At 43.8% G+C, this 21890-nt stretch overlaps 1 long non-coding RNA gene across 1 annotated transcript in view; it reads right to left on the reverse strand.

Moving 5' to 3' along the window:
- Positions 1-1396: 1396 nt before the first annotated feature.
- The window catches only part of LOC141270919 (uncharacterized), a 217948-nt gene continuing 197454 nt past the window's right edge, over positions 1397-21890 (reverse strand). The window contains exons 2-3 of the long non-coding RNA XR_012321768.1: positions 3857-3917; positions 1397-2323 (exon numbers count right to left, since the gene is read on the reverse strand). This is a non-coding gene — a long non-coding RNA (uncharacterized lncRNA). The remainder of the gene's footprint in view (positions 2324-3856; positions 3918-21890) is intronic.

Here is a 21890-nt window from a genome sequence, read left to right on the forward strand (position 1 = left end):
CACAGCTACCATTTTATTAACAAACAAACATTAACATATTAACCATAATAATAATACCAGATAAATTAAGAGGGGAGGGTTCTTGGAGCTAATAGGTCTGGCTTGTATAACACGAAAGAAATCCAACCGCCATCTTACCCTCAGCCGTGCACCACCAGCTCGAGGGCACCATACTTTCACAATACGTGAAAGATTAGTCACCTAAGAGCTCCCAGGGTAAAAACCCCGTCCAGAGCCCTGACCAAAAATTGCCAGACCACCCCCCATGTAACTTCAAATTACCTGGAATTCTCGCAAATTCCTTCTATCAACAAATCCGTACCAACTCCAAGAACCCCATCCCCCACCAATCCAGCCACTGTGACAGTCACTAAGACTCACCACCCATCTAAAAAACTGCCCTATACCAACTAGCCATATTCCCTGCATTACAGAACTTATAAATAACGCAGTAAAAAAGAGGGTGGGTGGGCGGGACTTCTCTGTCTGAGTCCTACAGAAGAATGGCCCTTCCCACACTATTCCCCATAGCCACACCTCAATCCTTATGGTGCCCGCCCCTATACTTCAATACCCAATCCTAAACCCCCGCATCTTCCGAACTCAAATCCTCCCGGCCAATCCCAGTCATGGGGGGCTTCCCTCTAGCTACGCCCGACTCCAGCCCCCTCCTGGAAACACAGCACAGGCACGAGAAGACACATCGAGCTGGAGGTAAAAAGAGCTTTTGTAATAAATTGCAAAACAGATTTGAACAATAGGTATAAAATGGTGAATATGTAAAATGAATTATTATTTATGAAAAAAATGAAAAATACGCGATATGTGTTGATGTCTGGAAAAAAAATGAACGAACACCTAAATGATGATAAATGTGAGATTTCATAATAGAAACAGAAGGAATGAAATGAATGAATAAATTTGTATAATGCACAAGAAATAAAAAAAAAAGAAGCTGTGTGTGATCTGAAAAGGGGAGAAAATATATAATCGACGAATGAAGAGAAGATAAGGGTGGGGTGGGTGAGAGTGTTATCTATTTGGCTTGTGTAGTGGAAGAAAGACCGTTCTATGCTTTCGATACAGACAGGGAAAAATAAATTAATATAACAATTTTCCATTGTGGGAGATACAAGGATACACATATATAGTTCTGCAAAAAGGGGGCTGTGTATTTAGATAGTGTCGCCACTGAATTTTGGGTCTTCTATCCTTTGGATTACGAGCTTGGAGAGAATGAAGACACAGGACAGGATGTTTGTGTCTAAACATACTCTATAAACTTTATTACAAAACACAGGGCTAATATACACCCTAAAGGCAGGAAAACGATTTGCCATATATGGTTCGATTATACAGTTTAGCTGAACAAGCGAAAAAGCTAGTTTCTGTATGCTTTAAAATATTTAATTAGACTTATCTAGTTAGCAAGGTCATTTCATCTTTCTGCAAGAACACATTATTGCTACAAGAAGAAACATCTGGCCAGGGAGAATCACGTTATCTTTTTAGCAAGGACACGCTATTGATACAAGAAGGAACATTCATAGCTGTTGTTTTCACCTAAAATAACTGTCAGACTTATATAGCATAGATGGGGCCTTTAAACTTGAGGGACTCCATCTTCTGCTATAACATTCCATCCTTTTGTTCCTTCATTTATCAATACGAATTTCTATGTTTTCTTTTACTACAACGCTGAATACACATTAGAAAAAGCTTAAAAAACAAATAAACCGCAAGACACATTAGCAAAACCTGTAAAATAGCTTGTACTATACCAGCCAACCACCCACCAATACCTTTAAACCAATTTGCGGGATTTAGAGAGGAAAATCTCTGTGTGGAATTATTAGCCAAAGTATCTGAACAGTTCACTCAAAAGTTTATCTCTTCCCATGAGACCGGGACAGCGAGAAAGGGTATGCTAGTGGACGTCACAGGGGCATGTGTACATATCCAACAATTAGCAATGGTCTGGTTTTGCTCCTTTAGTCCATCGATTAGAGCAAGATGGTGTCTAATGAATCTATTGTCATCTCCATCCATGGTGCCTAACCTAGTCCATGCACCTGTGGTCGCAAGGATGCAGGTAAGTATAAACAATGTCATCATTCTTTGTCTGCTGGTTCTCCTAGTATCTTTTTGCAATGGGACGCGTGGATCCAGGTCTCTTTTCCCTCTAGCTTAACGGCTGTACTTGTGGTCAGCAGAACTTGAAAGGGTCCGTCAAACCGTGGATCTAGGCTTTTCCTCACGTGTCTTTTTATAACCACCCAGTCTCCAGGTTGCAGCGTATGGCTGCTAGAGTCTTGATCTGGATCTGGAAGAGAACTGAAGACATTATCATGTACTTGCTTAATCTTTTTGTGTAAAGCCCTCACATAGGAACTTAGCACATGGTTGTTCATTTCTAATGCTTGCGGATAGAAACACCCTAGGCTGGGTACGTTGCCAAACAATATCTCATATGGAGAGAGTCCAGTCTTTCTATTAGGCGTGTATCTTACTGAAAACAGAGCAAGTGGTAAACAGTCCGGCCATGGTTTTCCTGTCTCAGCCATGGCTTTCTGAATTTTTAATTTCAATGTCCCATTCAGTCTTTCCACTTTACCACTACTTTGTGGGTGATATGGGGTATGGGATGCTTGTTGAATTCCTAGAGCTGACATGACTTCATTCATTATTTCACCTATGAAGTGTGTACCTCTGTCACTCTCAATTACCTCTGGTACCCCATACCTGCAGACCACCTCCGCAAGCAGTTTCTTTGCGGTTGCTGCAGCCGTGGCTTTGGCAATCGGGAAAGCCTCTGGCCATCCTGAGAACAAATCAATACAGACCAACACATATTCCCATGATCCTGGCTTTGGCAGCTGAATATAATCAATTTGCAGTCTCTGGAATGGATAGAGGGGCCGGGGGGTGTGTTTGGGTGGTGTTTTAACTACTCTACCCTGATTATGTGTAGCACATATCATGCACCCTTGTACCAGGTTTTCAATACAGGTGGAGAATCCTGGTGCCACCCAATGTTTCTGCATCACACTCATCACACCCGTTTTAGATTGGTGTGTCGGCCCATGTAGTATCTGGGCAGCTGCTGGGTACAGTGCCCTTGGAAGGCATCATCGTATCCCTTTCCCCCATACCCCATTTGCTTCATTCAGGCATACACCTTCCTTTAACCACTTATCAACCTCCTCCTTTTGAGCCTGAGCCTGCATTTAGGATAAGATGTCCTCCGACACAAAGGGGTTTTTAGGGGCACTTAACTGAGGTACTGTTGACCCTTGTTGCGGCTTACAGACTGCTGTTTTTGCCGCTGCATCTGCCATCGCATTTCCTCTGCTTACCTGGTCGGTGCGTCTGGTATGTGCTCTTACCTTTATGACAGCTACTTGTTTGGGTAGTTGTAGCGCATCAATTAACTGCTGGACCGCATCAGCATTCTTAATGGGGTGTCCTGCTGCCGTCAGGAAACCTCTTGACTTCCATATTGGACCAAAATCATGCGATATACCGAATGCGTACCTAGAATCTGTGTAAATGTTAACAATACTACCTTCCGCTAGTTTACAGGCCTCGGTTAGGGCCCTAAGTTCAGCTTCTTGAGCCGACTGGTGTGGGAGCATTGGTTCTGCCTTGATTACTGCATTGAGGGAGACAACTGCATATCCAGTATGGAAGGTACCTGAATCGTCCTGATGACGGGATCCATCTACAAAAAATTCAAAATCTGCATTTTGTAATTCATGTTCAAATACAGTAGGTAAACCTGCCGTTTCTTGTGCCATCATTTGTACACAGTCATGAGGAACTTCCTCTCTTGGATCTTCCTTAAAAAGCACAGTACCTGACTCCTCCTTTAGATCCGAGAGAGGTAACAAAGTTGCTGGATTCAGGGTAGTACACCTCTGTAAAGAAACATTGGGAGGCATTAACAGTGCACATTGTAACCTGAGATGACGTGCTGCTGAGAGGTGAGCGGGTAGCACTTGGTTCAATATAGTGTAGACATCATGAGGTGTTAGAACGGTGAGCGGGTGGTCAAGAACAATGTCTGCGGATTTATGGAGTAATAGTCCAACAGCATGCAGAGCACGTACGCAGGATGGTGCACCTCTGGCTACCGCATCCAATCTGCCACTAAAATAGGCAACAGGTCTCTGATTATCACCGTGTGTTTGAGTTAAAACTCCTGCTGCATGTCCAGCTTGTTCATGAAGGTACAGAGTAAATGAGAGCTCATAATTAGGGGTACCCAAAGCTGGAGCGGCCAAAATACGGTTCTTGAGAGAATAAAAACAGTCTATTGTCTCTGATGTTAGTACAAAAGGTGTTGGGGTAAGACAGTCATAGAGGGGCTGCATTAAAACAGAGACGGCATGAATCCACTGTCTGCAATAGGAAACAAGTCCAAGAAAAGTTCTGAGGGCTGCAACATTAATGGGGACGGTGAATGCCTGTACTGCTTGTTTGCGTGCATTTGTTAAATAACGAGCTCCTGGTGTAATGCAATGTCCCAAAAAGGTGACTGAAGATTTACAAAACTGAAGCTTATCTTTCGATGCCTTGCAGCCAGCGTGATAGAGAAACAGCATAAGCCATATAGTTGCACTATGACATTGTTTCCTGGAGGGGGCACAAATGAGCAGGTCTTCGACATATTGCAAAACAACGATATGTGGTTCAGACCATCCCTCCAGTATTTGCTGCAGACTTGCAGTGTACATTGTGGGTGAATTCTGGGCACCCTGTGGCAACACTGTCCATGTATATTGACTGCCCTGGAATGTGAAAGCAAACAGGTACTGGCAGTCAGGATGTAATGGTACACTGAAAAATGCATTTGCCAAATCAACCACTGAAAAGCAAAGAGAGTTAGAAGGTATCTATGACAGAAGAGTATGCGGGTTGGGCACAACTGGTGTTAGAAGTTCTGTGGCTTTGTTAACCAACCGGAGGTCATGGACCATTCTATATGCGGCTGGTTGTCCTGGCACACTCTTTTTCTTTACTGGGAACAGGGGAGTGTTGTAAGGGGACTGGGTTTTGACTAGGACTCCTCTCTGTAGTAATTTTTGGACCTGCTGGGCTATGGCATTCTCCTGAGCCGAGCTAAGGGGATACTGCCTCTGTTGAGGCAAGATGGCTCCTGGTTTTAATTTCACCATTACTGGTTGAACTCTTAACCTACCAACATCTGTTTTGTCTGAGGCCCAAAAATCATGTGGTACAGCCTGCTCCAATATCGGGGGAAACTCATTTGTCTCTTCTATGCTGGCAATATCTAGTGACATAATTTTGCAAAGGGTACTTGGTTTTAAACCTGGGGTCATGGTGACAGTGCCATCGGGATGATACTCAATATGTGCTTGTAATTGGGACAACACATCATTTCCCAAAAGGTTACATTGGCCTCGGGGCAATACCATGAGCTGGCTATGTACAGTAGCTCCTTGAATTTGCAGGGGAATTCTTTTAGTGACAGGGAGCAGGACAGACGGGGAATTGAAGGGTGTGGCAATGACATGATGTGAAAAATCAGTGTCAGTATATGGCCAATCACCTTGTGTAATTACTGAATTGTCGGCCCCCGTATCTACTTGGAAATCGATTTCATGTCCCCCTGGTAGGTTCACCTGCACTATACAACTGGGAGTTGGGGGTAAGGAGATGAGGGGGTTCATGTGCAAGCTACCCTCATCCTATGGGGGCGTTGTTTGGTCGGCTGGAGGACCCGTACTCTGAGCATTTGGATACGGGTTGGACCTACAGTTCTTTCTAAAATGTCCTGGCTTTTTACATCCATAACACAGTTTCTGTCCTCCTCCTTCAGTCCGTCCTCTGCCTCTGTTGTTTCTGGGGGTTGTCTCTACTATATGTATTCTGGCAGCTCTTTTTGCCTGCGCTATGTCATGTTGTGCCCCCTGAGCTATTCTAGCTAAATCTTCTGCCTTCACTGATCTCCAGTCCGGTCTACTTGCTTTTACCTTCTCTGTAATCTCTTTCTTTAGTCCATTCATGAAAGCACTTGCTAATACCCTCTCACTAGTCTTATTCCCGGGGTTGAACCCCATTTCTGACCAGGTTTTCTTTAGTGCATAGAAATAATCCTTAGGATCTTCCTCCTTTCCCTGCACTCTATCTTCTAGTGTAACTTGCTTTTCTGCTTGCCTGTCTTGACATGCTTTTACCAACGCTGCTGCGAATAGGACTCCAGCTGCTGCATCATTAGATTCTGCATCTACGGGTCTGGTCCTATTGGCATACTGTTTTTCTGTCTCATCTATCAACCTATCATAGCGGGCTTCATCTGCCAATTTTCCCTTAATTACCCCCTGCAGATCTATTCTAGTGGCATGATACGTATCCTGTATGGTGGTGATCATTCTAGCAAAACCCATAGGGGACTGGGACGGATCTGGCAGCTGGGAGATCAGTGCCAACTGCTCTGAAGGGCTCCATGGTCTATACATTAACATTGTACGAGCTTCCTGACCTGGAACCACTGCATCCCCCCCTGCTGCTGCTGCTGCTGCTGGTGCTCCTGGCACAACTACCGTCCTCATTGGGAATTGTCTAGCTGGGTGGGGTCTCGGTCCTCCACATGCCACACAGATGTCTACTGTCAAGGGATTCTGCTGTTCACATCTGGGGCAAACCCAACATTTAGTTCCTGGGAATTCTGGTACTGGGTTGGGGGTGACGTCGGGAGCGGACAGGGAGGAAAATCTGTCATTCCAGTTTTTGTCAGTCTGTAACGTCCGTCTCCTAATTCTTCAATCTTTCCTTCAAAATAAGCGCATGCATTCATCCATACATCTACTGTCCCTAACAGACCCTTATCTTTCAACCATCCATGATAGGAGTTAAAGAAGGATTTCCATTTCTCTCCATTCATCTCTCCATTCTCATTCATTCCCGCTTTACACAATATTTTGTCAATTCCAATCTGTGCCTGTTTCCCTTCTCTGCGTACTGCTAAGTCTTTGGCTATAATGCCTTCCTTGGCATTTTGGTTCCCCATTTTTTCGGTTCTCCTCACCTAGAAGAGACTCCTCAGTCACTTAGACAATGGTCACTTAGACAATGGGCCACAAAGGTTTCTGAACCATTCCACTACTAGCCTCTCTAGGACTTATACGCCAACCAGAAAAACAGACCAAAAACATCAATCCCGGGACACATCTACAACACAATCATCAGATCCATACTTTCATTCTTAAATTCTCCAAAGGATAGAAGGCAGGACTGTCAATTTATCTGAGGGATTCTACTGGTTCAAAGGGACCTGAGCCAGACAACAATCTGTTGAATTACCTGGGGAGCCGACCGCTCGGGGGTGAGGGAGTCTCTTCTATGCAGTGATATAATTAGGTAGAATATAACAGTTATTCTTACCTCAGCGCTGTATATATCACCAACAGAGAGCTTCACTCGTCCCACGTCTCGGACCGGTCGAGCACCCTTGGGTAGATTAACTCAAGGTCCCTGTTCGAGGCGCCAGCTGTCGTCACTGAATTTTGGGTCTTCTATCCTTTGGATTACGAGCTCGGAGAGAATGAAGACACAGGACAGGATGTTTGTGTCTAGACATACTCTAAAAACTTTATTACAAAACACAGGGCTAATATACACGCTAAAGGCAGGAAACGGATTTGCCATATATGGTTCGATTATACAGTTTAGCTGAACAAGCGAAAAAAGCTAGTTTCTGTATGCTTTAAAATATTTAATTAGACTTATCTAGTTAGCAAGGTCATTTCATCTTTCTGCAAGAACACATTATTGCTACAAGAAGAAACATCTGGCCAGGGAGAATCACGTTATCTTTTTAGCAAGGACACGCTATTGATACCAGAAGGAACATTCATAGCTGTTGTTTTCACCTAAAATAACTGTCAGACTTATATAGCATAGATGGGGCCTTTAAACTTGAGGGACTCCATCTTCTGCTATAACAATAGTTAATAGCGTTTTGAAAGAAAAGAATGAAGACTGGGGTTTAATATATACAATATCATTCATGTGTGTAAAGAAACAAAGATTAGTGTATAATTTCGTGAGAAAAAGAAGTAAAAAAAAGAAAAAAAGGTAATATACATTTGTGTAAGGGGTGAACATTATAATAGAGATTATTTAGGAGAGAGACAATATCAAGACCTGTGAATTGTGCATAACAAGGGAAATAATAAATAAATATTAGAGATGAACAAATGTTTCAATATTCGGTTAGGATTACAATCATCGAATTTGCAATATTCGCCGATTTATTTGTCGAATATTCGCCGAACATTACCAAACGCCATAGGATTCAATGGGGGGCAAAAATAAACGCATACACAACACCTTTAAATGGGCCAAAAAGCTGCCAAAACACATCAAATTAGAGGCAGACACCAGGAAAGTGCCATCAAATGACCCAGAGTACAAGTATTATAATTATTATTATTATTACAGCGACATTTATTCCGTGGCGCTTTACAAGTGAAAAGGGGTCACCGACTGCTACAAGAGGAGAGAGGACCCTGCCCTCAAGGGCGCACAAACAAACTACAAGGGATAAGTGAGGATACAGTAGGTCAGGGTACAGCTAGTCGTGCAGCGGTATGCTGGAGCCAGGGTTACCGCAGATTGTACGCTTGTCAGAAGAAGTGGGTCTTCAGCTTCCTTTTCAAGGTTTCCACGGTAGGCAACAGTCTGATGTGTTGGGGTACAGAGTTACACAGTAGGGGAGATGCACGGGACAAATTGGTGAGAGCCTAAATGAAGGTAAGCTTCCAGGAGCTCACAACTGAGCAGATTAACCCCTGCATCGATTAATATGAAGGCGAAAGGCTTCTAATGAGTGCAAGAGTGGGAAGAATCAGACACTGCGGTCTTCTGCCTCCTCTCTCTCACGGTAAACCCATGACACCTTGCAAGCTTCAACACAATGTTCACAACGTAGACAGCAGCGGTGGTCGGTCTCCTAGACAACAAGCTAACTCCTTTATGATGATAGAGGCCACCATCTGCTTAGATTGCTGCTTGTACTTTTCTGTGGGAATGAGCTAGTCTTCAACCAGCTTGGAATATTTCCAGTGAATTATGGCACACCATGGTATTAGCAGTGCACCCAGTACCAGAAGCGAAGCCATCCACAATTTCCTTCTCAGGAATTTTATTTGGTAGACTGAGGCTGTGTGCCCACGTAGCGTTTTTCAAGCGTTTATGCTGCGGAATTTCCGCAGCGGAAACGCTTGTGAAACGCTAGGTAATCCGCACTCTATGGTCCCCAAGGGGATTCCGCATGTTCTATGCACATGCTGCGGATTTTTCCGCAGCGTTTATGCTGCGTACAAAAATCCGCAGCATGTCATTTAATTTTGCGGAAGTGCAGCAGAACTCCCGCCATTGACTTGCATTGAGACGCACAGAAACCGCGACTGTACATTTTTACAAGCGGCTTCTATGCGTCTCTATGTGCGGATGGTACCCAGTTCTGGAGGAGAGGAGACTCTCATCCAGACCTGGGTACCATTGTACCTGTAAAAAAAGAATAAAATAACAAATAAAGTTTATACTCACCTGTCCGGCGTCTTCTCTCTGAATGCCAGCAGCGCTGAAGGACCTTCGGTGACGTCACAGTCATGTGACCGCAGGCCCTTCACCGCTCTGTCTCGCGATATGCCGGCATCCAGGAACCAGACAGGAACGAGCGCTGCAGCCACGCCGGGGCCTCGGGGGTGAGTATAGCTTTATTTGTTTTAATTTTTACGGTTCACACTGTATAAATCCATGCTGTTTGCATGGATTTATACAGTGTGACCTAGTTGTCAAGCACTTTCCAAGTGATGCTATCGCCTGGAAAGTGCTTGTCAATCTGCATGCGGAAACGCATGTGAACCCGCATGTGGATCCGCATGTATTCTGCTAGAAAAATGCATGCACAATCTGCATGCGTTTTTTGTGTGCCAGGGAGATGCAGAAATGCTGCAGAAATTTTCTGCTTCATTTCTGCATCGTGGGCACATAGCCTGAGTGGCTGCCCAAACATTAGTTTCTCACAAAGGAGCTGAAGACACCGAGTGGCAGTAGGTGCAAGTTTCTCCAACATGTTAGATATCAAAGGGAGAACAGAGAGAAGAGAGAGCAGCACCATGGCTCAGTAGTTAGCACTGCAGCCTTGCAGCACTGGAGTCCTGGGTTCAAATCCCACCAAGGACAACATCTGCAAGTGGTTTGTATGTTCTCCCCGTGTTTGCGGGGGTTTCCCTCAGGTTCTCTGGTTTCTTCCTCAGTAAAAAAGCAGCCATACAGTGTCCAAGAACCTTCACACAGACTTTTCTTAGCCAGGGATGCTTCTCGGCAGGGTTGGACATGCCCATCAGAGAACCGGAGAATCCACCGTTGGGCCCTGGCTTCTCCTTCAGGAGAGTTCATAGCGCAAACTTTGCAGCTGCTATGGGGCTCTTGAGCGGGGGAGAAAGGTGGGCTCTCAGAATCAAATCCTCTGGTGGGCCCAATGTTCTTCAGTCTGACACTGCCTCTCGGTGACAGTTGTATTTCACCTCAGCCATATTTTTTAGTTCGGTGAAAGGACTGGCATAGAGGGAAACCATATCTACTCCGACTGCCATTTCTCCCAGGAAGTCCTCTAATGCAGCTTGTTCCATAAGCAATGGCAGCCCGTTCCACATCATCTCACACTTCTCGGTGGTGCTTAGTCACACACAAAGATCTTTCTTGACATCTAAAATTTCATGACTACAGAGTTGGGAAATGATTTGATCTGCAATGCGTTTTGAGAAATAACTTGCATAAGCAAAGCCATGGTTTAGGCTGCTGAAACTCATACAGCTTTCCCACAGACTGAAAGAAGGGTATCAAGAGTTCCGAGACAGCCAAGACTTCCCTGTCCTCACCAAGAGGATGACTGTCCATGTTCTCCTCCTCCTCCTCATTATCAACGAATCTACGTTGAGATGAGGCTGGGCTGTGTAGCATCACCCTGTATAGTTCGTTGCTCCGCCTGCAATGCCTCCTCTTTAATTGTGAGCAGCGAGCGTTTCAGTAGACAGAGAAGCGGGGTGGTGACGCTAATTATGATGTCATCGCCACTTACCATCTTGGTGGAGTCCTCAAAGTTTTGGAGAACGGCACACATGTCAGACATTCATGCCCACTCATCAGCTCTTATGTGCGGAGGTTGACCTGAATTCCAACGGGTATGTTGAAGCTGGTACTCAACAACTGCCCTCTGCTGCTCACAAATCCTTCCCAACATCTGCAACGTTGATTTACAATGTGTGGTCAAATTGCATACCAGTCGGTGAGCTGGAAGCTGCAAATGCTGCTGAAGCACTGCCAGGGTGGCGGAAGCTGTAGGTGACTTTCTTAAATGGGCACACATGTGGCATACTTTCACAAGCAGCTCTGGCAGATCTGGGTAAGTTTTGAGAAACCGCTGAAGCTGAGCACATTTAGTGCTCGCTCATCACTAATGTGTACCCCGTGTGGAGAACAATATAAGCACCAAAGAATTAAAAGATGAAATGTAGCCTGCTTTATATACCATATAAAGTAAGAAAACCAATTTTGATTATATCATGTGTACCAGTATGACAACTATATCTGCACCAAATAATTAATTTCACTAGAGTAGAACTAGTATAATGAGGACCGACAACTCTTCCACTACAGCCAACCCAGCAGATGGAGACCCAATCAGGATTCTCCACATTTTCAAAACTTATTGGCAGACACCAGCGAAGTGGCATCAATTTCACTACAGTAGAAATTTTAGAATTAGGAACGACACCACTTCCGCTACAGCCAACCCAATCAGGAGTGTTCACATTTTAAAAAATTAGGGCCTAATACACCAAAGTGGCATAAATTTCACTAGAGTATAAGTAGTATAATGGAGACCGACACCTCTTCCACTACAGCCAACCTAGCAGATTGAGACACAATCAGGAGTGTTCACAATTTAAAAAATAGGGCCTAAAACCTGCAGCAGCAGAAAGAGCAGTCACAGAAGCCATATCACAGACTGCAATTCCGCAAGATCAATGCAGCACACTAAAAACTACAACATCGCCTAGTCTGTACAGTCTGCGATTGGGGTGCAAAAGTCCTTGGAGATCCATGCCTTGTTCATTTTGATTAAATGTAGGCGGTCTACACTCTCATGGGACAGCTGGCTGCGCTTGTCCGTCAGAACACAACCAGCAGTGCTGAAGACACGTTCTGAGAGAATGCTGGCTGCCGGGGATGATAAAACCTCCAAGGCATGACAGGCGAGCTCAGGCCATTCATCCATTTTTGAAGACCAAACTGTAAAAGGGTCCAAATCCTCCCTGATGGTATTCATATTGAGCTCTAGATACTCCTGCACTATCCTCTCCAGTCATTCACCACGGCATGGACAAAGACCCCTATATCGAAGCAAGTCGATGACATGAGGGGTGCGAATGGCGGAAGTGCGCACACAGCTGAAGCAGCTCATCCAGGCCAGGATAGTGGCGGAGAAATCATTGTACCACCAGGTTGAGGACATGAGCCATGCAAGTCACGTGTGTGAGCTCGCCTCGGCCTAAAGCCGCCAACAGGATCGCACCGAAATCGCACAAGGCCTTCCCTGGCTCCAGGTTCAGCAGAGACACCCATTGCTCAAACTTAGCCTGGAGAGCTGTCCACAACTGCGATCTCCAAGGCATATTAATTTGAAGACTGCCTGATTGTTGTGAGTACTGTCTGCGCAGTCGGAGGTGGTGTGGATTCATTCTGCGCTGTTGGAACGCGTGTCTCATTAAGGCAAAGGTTGAGTGCACAGGTGGAGGCCCTAGAGGAGGTGGAGGAAGCATGAAATACAGAGGTTTTTTCTGCTAGCCTTAGGGATTCCAAGATTTGTGGAGCAGCCCCTTCCCTGCCTGCCCCAACAGCCACCAGAGTCATCCAGTGCCCAGTCAGCGAGATGTAACGCCCTTGGCCATGCTTACTCGTCCAGGTGTCTGTGATGAAATGCACCCTGGCAGACATAGATTTACTCAAGGAACAGGTGATGTTGTCTGCGACATGCTGGTATAGTGCAGACACAGCTTTCTTAGAGAAGTAATGGCGACTGGGCAACTGGTACTAGGGGACTGCGACGGCCATCAGCTTTCGGAAACCATCTGTATCTACCAGGCAGAAAGGCAGCATTTCCGTGGCCAACAGATTGGAGATGGTGGAGTTCAACCTCTTAGCTTTCCATGTGTAGGATGAAACAATCTTTTACGTGACCACAACTACAGGACTGAGGGCTGGCTGCAGTGCTGAGAGAGGGCAGAGTACGGTGAACCGGATAAACTGGTGGACCATGAGTGAGGTGCAGGCGCAGATGTTACGGTGGATTGAGAAACATGTGCTGTGCTCGGTGAAACAAACACAGCAGGCATGTCCGCTTCCATTACAGCTGACGGGCTGTCACTCAGCCTAACTGGAGCGTGTAAAGAACCAGAGGTTCTGCGGTGGGAGACACAATACTTGGCACGGTAACAGAGGAGAAGAAAGAAGCAGAAGATGCATTTGATGGGGCGGCTGATGATTGTTGAGGTCCGCTGGTCTGCATTTCAATGCAGTGAGATTCCCAGCGTAACGCATGCTGATTGCGCATTTGAAGGTTCATGCATGTAGTAGTCAAATTATTGCACTTTTTCCCTCTACTGAGTTTTTTATCGCAAAGTTTGCAGATAACGTGAGTTGGCTCATCCTTTGCGGTGACAAAAAAGGCCCAGACTGGGCAACGCTTGCAGCCCCTGCGAGCTGCAGACCCGCGACTGCTGCTGGCCACAGCCACAGTTGTGGCTAAGGAAGAAGTGCTCCTGGTGCTTGTATCACTTCGTGTCTGCGCCGTAGGATGAAATGTATCCTCCTTCCTCCTCCACCTCCTCAGATGAGCTACTTGGCTGCGTGACTATGGGTTCACGCCAAGTAGGATCTTCAAACTCGTCATCATCCAATGTGTTATCCTATTCCTCGCCTTCAGAGTGACCCTTCTCCTCTTATTGACCTGACAGCACAGTACAGTCCGCATGAGCCTCAGGTATCTGAGTCTCATCAGAATCACCTCCCTCCCTGGTGGTTAACGTCTGGCGATGAGGGTCAGGAACCTGCTCGGATCCTACTTTGTCCTGCCCCCAATCCAACCTAACAAAATTTTGGACATCGGTGCAGATGCTTTCCTCCTCTTGACTCTGTGAATATTTGGAGTATACTTCTGATGCCCATGGTATAGAATGGGTGAACAGTTCTACAGATTCGCCCATCTGTGGGTTGCTACAGTCAGTTGGACAGTTGTGACGCAGGGAAAAGCAAGGTTAATTGGGGTGCCACCTCTGTGGACTCTACTGTGATGTTGAGGTGGAGGAGAGGCCACTTGAAGCAGGGCTTGCCATCCACTGGAGCACCTGCTCTTTCTGGCCCTTATCAACAAGGCATATCGCTGTGCGGCTGCCAAAGAAAGGGAGTGGAGTAGCCCGTCCAGTAACAGAAGTTGTCAGTTGTCTTCGGATAGGACATGACGGTGTTGGTTCACTAGTGCTTTCACTAACATTACCCCCTACCCCACGTATACCTTGAACACCAAGCCTATTCCCCCTTCCACCACTACCTCTATTTTTTCCACTCATGTTGCTCAGATAGTGTGGTAGGAGCATGCTATTAGATAAACAAAATTAGATTTTTTCCTCTGCAACAGTTCCGCACACATCTGAATTTCACCGGCACTAAATGACAAGGTAAGATATGGCTTTCTGTAAAACGTCATTAACAGAAGAAAGTATTTTTTTACTATGGATGAGGCCTATATAACATATGAGATATGTTGCGAACAATTTCAAACTGAGATGCCCCCTGCTGTATAACATTAGGAACATAAGAAAGTGTTTTTTTTATTGTGGATGAGGCCTGTATAACATACGAGATATTCTAAAAACTATTTCAAACTAAGATGTTCCCTGCTGTATAACATTAGAAATAGAAAAAAGTATTTTTTTTTACTGTGGATGAGACCTGTATATCATATGAGATATTTCCCAAACTATTTCAAACTGAGATGTCCCCTGCTGTATAACATTAGGAATTGAAGAAAGTATTTTTTTTACTTTGGATGAGGCCTGTATAACATAGAATAAATGCTCCAAGATATTTCAAACTCAGATCTAGCCTGCTGTATCACGTTAATCAAAGCAAAAACTTGATTTTTTTCACTCTGCATAAGCTCTGCATACAGCTGAATTTCACCGCAACTAGTGTAATACGTTTGCAACACAAAAAAATATTTTTTGTAATCTGGCTAGCAACAGAAAAAAAAATATTTTTTTACACTGAAAACAGCTGACGTTCAGTGCCACTAAAGTAGTAGGTGGCTTTTACCAGAGTGCATCATGTTTGTGACAGAAAAAAAACAATTTTTTGTAGTCTGGCTAGCAACAGAAAAAATATATATTTTTTTACTATGAATTTCACCCACAAAAAATGACAAAGTGGGCTACTATAGCTTGCACTATCACATTAGCAAATGAAAAAAAAAAGAGTTTTGTGCTCTGCACTCAGGAGCTCTGCAGAGTCTGCATACAGCTGAATTTCAACTCCACAAAATGAACAGGTGGGCTACTAGGGCTTGCTTGCTTGCTGTATCACATTAGCAAGTGAAAAAAATAAATTGAAGGGATACTGGTGCATAGAGCACAATACAAGCAGTGCACAACACCATTCTATGCCATGGACCCTGCTGTTTTTGTCTGAACCTGAGTAATTACACAAGAAAAAAAATGTGCTCCAAGGTCAATTTTACAGGCCAACAGCAGAGTACTTATCTAAACTATCTGACTTCAAAACAACCACCTATCTATCTAGCTAAAATCTCTCATTAAACAGGAGCACACATCAGCAGTGACATGCATAAAATGACGCTGAGGGAACATGGTCGCTCTTTATATAGAGAGGACATGTGATTTCAGCAGCCAATGGCAGAAGCCCTTGTGTCTAGACAGTGTGGATGCTTCTTGTGTTCTGATCTAGCCGCGGCTTTAAGTGGCTTTGCTCACTTAAAGTTACAGGAAGAAAAAAAAAAAGATAACAAGTGCGCTGCTCCTCTGACCTCTTCTGAGCTCTCCCCAACCCCTCCACTCATCTGACACATCCCCCTGCTCATCATACACAAGCACTATGCTAGCCAAACTGTTAAAAACACTGTAGTTTCCCCGCAAACATTTTCCCGCACTTATTCATAGAACGCTACCGATTTTCCCGATTTTAAGTAAATATGCTCGCCTTTTCGATCACGAATCCGAATGTGCCATATTCGTGTCGAATTTAAATTTGGAGATCGGATTTCGAACGTATTCGCTCATCACTAATAAATATATAGGGAAATGCTTAGTTAATATGGAGAGAATATGACAATTTGGTGATGTAAAAAATATATATAAAAAAATGGAGATACACATATCTATATATAAAGTATGTATAAGGAGTGCATCTGTTCATAGTGGTATATTACTGTCTTGGATATCGCTTGATAAGTCTTCTATAATAGAACATATTCAAAAAATAGAAATAAAAGATGTTTATTAGCATGAATAATAAATACAATTAAGATAAAAGGGATAAAATATGTGGTAAAAAGGATGAAAGATATATGTGTATGTGTGTGTATATATATATATATATATATATATATATAAAATGAATATATATACAGATGTGCTCAAAAGTTTACATACCCCGGCAGAATTTTTCCTTTCTTGGCCTTGTTTCAGAGAATATGAATGATAACCAAAAAACTTTTTCTCCACTCATAGTTATTGGTTGGGTGAAGCCATTTATTGTCAAGCTACTGTGTTTTCTCTTTTTAAATCTTAAGGACAACCAAAAACATCCAAATGACCCTGATCAAAAGTTCACATACCCTGGTGATTTTGGCTTGATAACATGCACAGAATATGACACAAATGGGTTTGAATAGCTACTAAAGGTAACATCCTCACCTGTGACCTGTTTGCTCGTAATGAGTAACCAAAAACATCTAAATGATCCTGATCAAAAGTTCACATACCCCAGTTCTTAATACCGTGTATTGCCCCCTCTAACATCAATGACAGCTTGAAGTCTTTTGTGGTAGTTGTGGATGAGGTTCTTTATTTTCTCAGATGGTAAAGCTGCCCATTCTTCTTGGAAAAAAGCCTCCAGTTCCTGTAAATTCCTGAGCCAGAGTGGCTCAATGATATTGAGGTCAGGAGACTGAGATGGCCACTCCAGAACCTTCACTTTGTTTTCTGCTGTAGCCAATCACAAGTCGACTTGGCCTTGTGTTTTGGATCGTTGTCATGTTGGAACGTCCAACTACGTCCCATGCGCAGCTTCAGGGCTGATGAGTGCAAATTTGCCTCCAGTATTTGCTAATAACGTACTGCATTCATCTTTCCTTCAAGTTTCACCAAGTTTCCTGTGCCTTTGTAGCTCACACATCCCCAAAACATCAGCGATCCACCTCCGTGCTTTACTGTAGGAATGGTGTTCCTTTCATCATAGGCCTTGTTGACCTCTCTCCAAATGTAACGTTTATGGTTGTGGCCAAAAGGTTCAATTTTGGTCTCATCACTCCAAATTACCTTGTTCCAGAAGTTTTGAGGCTTGTCTCTGTGCTGTTTGGCGTATTGTAGGCGAGATACTTTGTGGAATTTGCACAGTAATGGCTTTCTTCTGGTGACTCAACCATGCAGCCCATTTTCTTCAAGTGCCTCCTTATTGTGCATCTTGAAACAGCCACACCACTAGTTTTCAGAGAGTCATGAATTTCAGCTGATGTTATTTGTGGGTTTTTCTTTGCATTCCGAACAATTTTCCTGGCAGTTGTGGCCGAAATTTTGGTGGTCTACCTGACCGTGGTTTGGTTTTTACAGAGCCCCTGATTTTCCATTTCTTAATCACAGCTTGAACGCTGCTGACTAGCATTATCAATTCCTTGGATATTTTTTCGTATCCCTTTCCTGTGTTATACAGTTCAACTACCTTTTCCAGTAGATCCATTGACAATGTTTTGATTTTCGCCATGACTCACAATCCAGAAACATCAGTGGCTGGATGATAGATGCAAGAGTCTATCTGGATCCCAGAAACTCACTCAGCTTTTATGCACACACACTGATTATGAGCAAACAGGTCACAGGTGAGGATGTTACCTTTCAAACTGCTGTTCAAACCCATTTGTGTCATATTCTGTGCATGTTATCAAGCCAAAATCACCAGGGTATGTGAACTTTTGATCAGGGTCGCTTGGATGTTTTTGGTTGTCATTAAGATTTAAAAAGAGAAAACACAGTAGTTTGACAATAAATGGCTTCACCCAACCAATAACCATGAGTGGAGAAAAAGTTTTTGGTTATCATTCATATTCTCTGAAACAAGGCCAAGTAAGGAAAAATTCTGCCGGGGTATATAAACTTTTGAGCACAACTGTATATATATATATATATATATATATATATATATATATATAGTGGGGAAAATAAGTATTATTTACACTGATATAAATATATACACTGCTGATTTTGCAAGCTTTCCCACCTACAAAGAATGGAGAGGTTTATAATTTTTATCGTAGGTACATTTCACCTGTGAGAGACAGAATCTAAAAATAAAAACTAGAAAATCACATAATATGATTTTTAAGTAATTAATTGCATAAAATAAGTATTTGATCACCTACCCACCAGCAAGAATTCTGGTTCTCACAGACCTGTTAGTTTATCTTTAAGAAGTCCCACTACACTTATATACACATTCATCTTTCACACACTCCAATCACCTTTTTTCATGGTTAGCACTACACATACCTTAGTCCCTCATTCAATACAAATTTATTAGACTCTATCCATTTCCACATTATTAAGTATACTATTAAGAGTCACTGTCCTTGCTTGATACAATTTTATTAGTCTGCATACATCATTTCACCTGTTTCACACATTTGACATCATGATGAGGGCTCCTACTTTACATAATTCAACACCAACAAAATATACTCACCTATTTTAGAATAGGTACACCACCATAGAGGGATGATTTGATATGACAATCGTTTTCATATATACTACGCTTTGTGCGCATGCTTGGATGGGGACTCCTGGAACTTCCCGACACGTCTAACAAGACGCGTGCGCAACCACCATGGTGCGGCGCTGAAGGAAGTATCCCGTATGAGGAGGATGGTCATGAGCGCATGTGATGCGCCCCCTTAGCTGTGGGGTACTCAGTGCCGGGCCGGTCGTTGCTAGGGGAGATGTCACAGTGGCGGTGACCCGGTCCGTGACCCAGGGCGGTCAATCAAAAGGGGATATTTACAGGAGAATTAAAGTTCTTATATACAGTTCGTGACACCACCTGTGGTATGCGGCTAAAGGGAGCCGCCGCTGCAGAGCAGATCCTCTGGAGCTGGTGAGAATGCAGCAGAGTTGGTTTAGCTCTCCACAGACAGAGCTTAGCTCCAGGGCAGTGTAGATGTTGCTGTTATGGTGTAGTGCAGAGGATGGCGCAGATAATGATCACAGAGACAGTAAGGTGCAGTCCTCAGGGTTTACTCACGGTTTCTTAGACTTCCAGTTACCAGTACTAGAGTAACTTCCCACGGCGTCCTGTGCTTACTCAGGGAGGGGTTCAGAAAACTCCCAGGTCTCTCCGGAGTACGTAACTGGACCCCCTTCTGTGTGTTCCCTCTGGTCATTTCCCTGCACCTCACATCCAGTGTCTCAGGCCAGAGGCCGCGGACCTTGCCAGGCCACGTCTTCTCTGTCCCCTGGGTCCTCTATGGCCACCTTTCTGGTGATTAGATGTGGCTTGTGGCTGCAGTACCTGAAATACTGCAGCCTCCAGTTTCCTAGTTGAGGCTGAAGAACTCTGCTAGTTTAGGGACCGGTCCCCTCTGTGCGACCTGACCCCTCTACCTCCTGGTAGATTCAGGCGTACGGGTGGCCTCCAGCACTACCCATACCCCTGGGTCCCTTCCACGTTCCTGGAGCCTTTCCTGCTCCTCTCTCTCTCTCTTCAGTCCTGGGCCTCTCTGGCTAGGCCCTCCTGCTGAGCAGAGCTCCTACAGAGCTCCTGCTCCCTCTACTTCTCCTCTCAGACTGTCTACACTCCCAAGATGGCTTCCCACTTTATACTATTATCAACAAGTGCTCCCCTGATTTACTTCCTCCACCCACACCCACTACATGGTTCCCCCTACTTTGGTTCCCCCCACTCCAGCCAGGGACATGGCTCAGCAGGAAGCGACGCATCTTGCCCCTCCTGCCGGTCTGGAGTAGTGTAGTGTTGGATGCAGGTGTTAGGGTCCTGGGCAGTACTCCTTCCTTACCTGAGAGTGAGATACCACACCTCTGGGTGAGATGCAGTACCTCTGTGGCGACTGAACCCTCAGGGGCGACACATATGCGCCGTCTATAACACACCTCATCATCATTCTTGCACGTGACTGCACACTCGGAGCCTTAAATGGGCAATGAATCACATATATACCTACCTCTTAGTCCCCCTGACGAAGAAAAAGGGCGAAACACGTGTTGGGGCGGCAGGGGGAACATCTCATCTGCATCCACCTATTTATATTATTTTATTTCCCTACACTCATCCAATGGTGGCTTATATTCCACCCAGGCATACCACAAGAACTTAAGGCATACAACATTAGTGCACCATCTTGTGGTGAAGCTCTGCATAAGTAGTAGATTCATTTTATTGGCACCCGATGATGTCCTTTTTTTTTTTGACTTGGTGCTACTTTATAGGGGCTGTACTAACTTATGTTTAACATTACCTGTACAGTACCTATATGCTACATTCTAATTACTATGTGAAATTCATGTGATTAAGTGAAAGATTGACCAAAATTAACCTTGTTGCTGTATGTACTACAGATATACAGTTGGTACTTTTCTAGATGATTACGTGTTGTGTATCCCCAGCTGTTTTAGTTGCACTCTGATTTTTTGTATACTGTTTTTACTATATATATATTTCTTGAATAAAGATTATTTTAGGTTAAATAAACTCTTGCGTATCTTGAGCCATAATTATGCTTGTGATCTTGTTGTTGCATTGCTATATTTCAGTTCTTGACCATGATACTGATATGATTCCACATGGGAAATTATTGTATCTAATATTGTTATATTCTGTTTTATAACAGAAATGGTTCTCTTACTATGGATCTGAAAGCCAGGGAACAATCCTGACATGACAGGGCATCTGATCTTTTTAAACAGAGTGCTTCTCATAATTTTAACAATACCCACATTGACCATAAGAACCTTATGAAAAAATTCAAGTCAGGTACACAAAAAAACTCTAGTATGGTTGACTAAAGCATCTTTAGAAAATTATGGAAAACAGAAAATTATACCCAGAGGTCTAAGAATCCAATTATACCTTATGTTTGGATTAGATGACACTAGTTTGACTTCTAGGTGGGAAGCAGCTGCAACCACTTGTTCCCTAGCATTCATAGAAATCATTAATGATAAGAATGCTTCCATACTAGAAGAGATAGATAATGAATTGAACCAGCTTCAACATCAAATGATCCAAGACATCCAATCAGAACAGCTGGATACGTTTTATCAAGATCTTGGGAAAGAATTGGAGAAGTGGGAACAACAAATCAGCACTCATAAGATGAGAAAGTATCGAGGGATATGAATGATTACGATTGCTAAAAAATCTTCTATTATCAAAACAGAACAACTGAGAGTAATAAAAAGCCCCTCTACTACATTATTAATCTCGATCTCCAGCAATGCTGCCTCTGTACAGGAGCATGAATTCGCAAATCCAAAATGCTTTAGAGCAAGATATGG

Source organism: Phyllobates terribilis, unplaced genomic scaffold, assembly GCF_046119375.1.
Source record: "Phyllobates terribilis strain yellow unplaced genomic scaffold, ASM4611937v1 Scaffold_5__5_contigs__length_657084704, whole genome shotgun sequence".
Classification (NCBI taxonomy): domain Eukaryota; kingdom Metazoa; phylum Chordata; class Amphibia; order Anura; family Dendrobatidae; genus Phyllobates; species Phyllobates terribilis.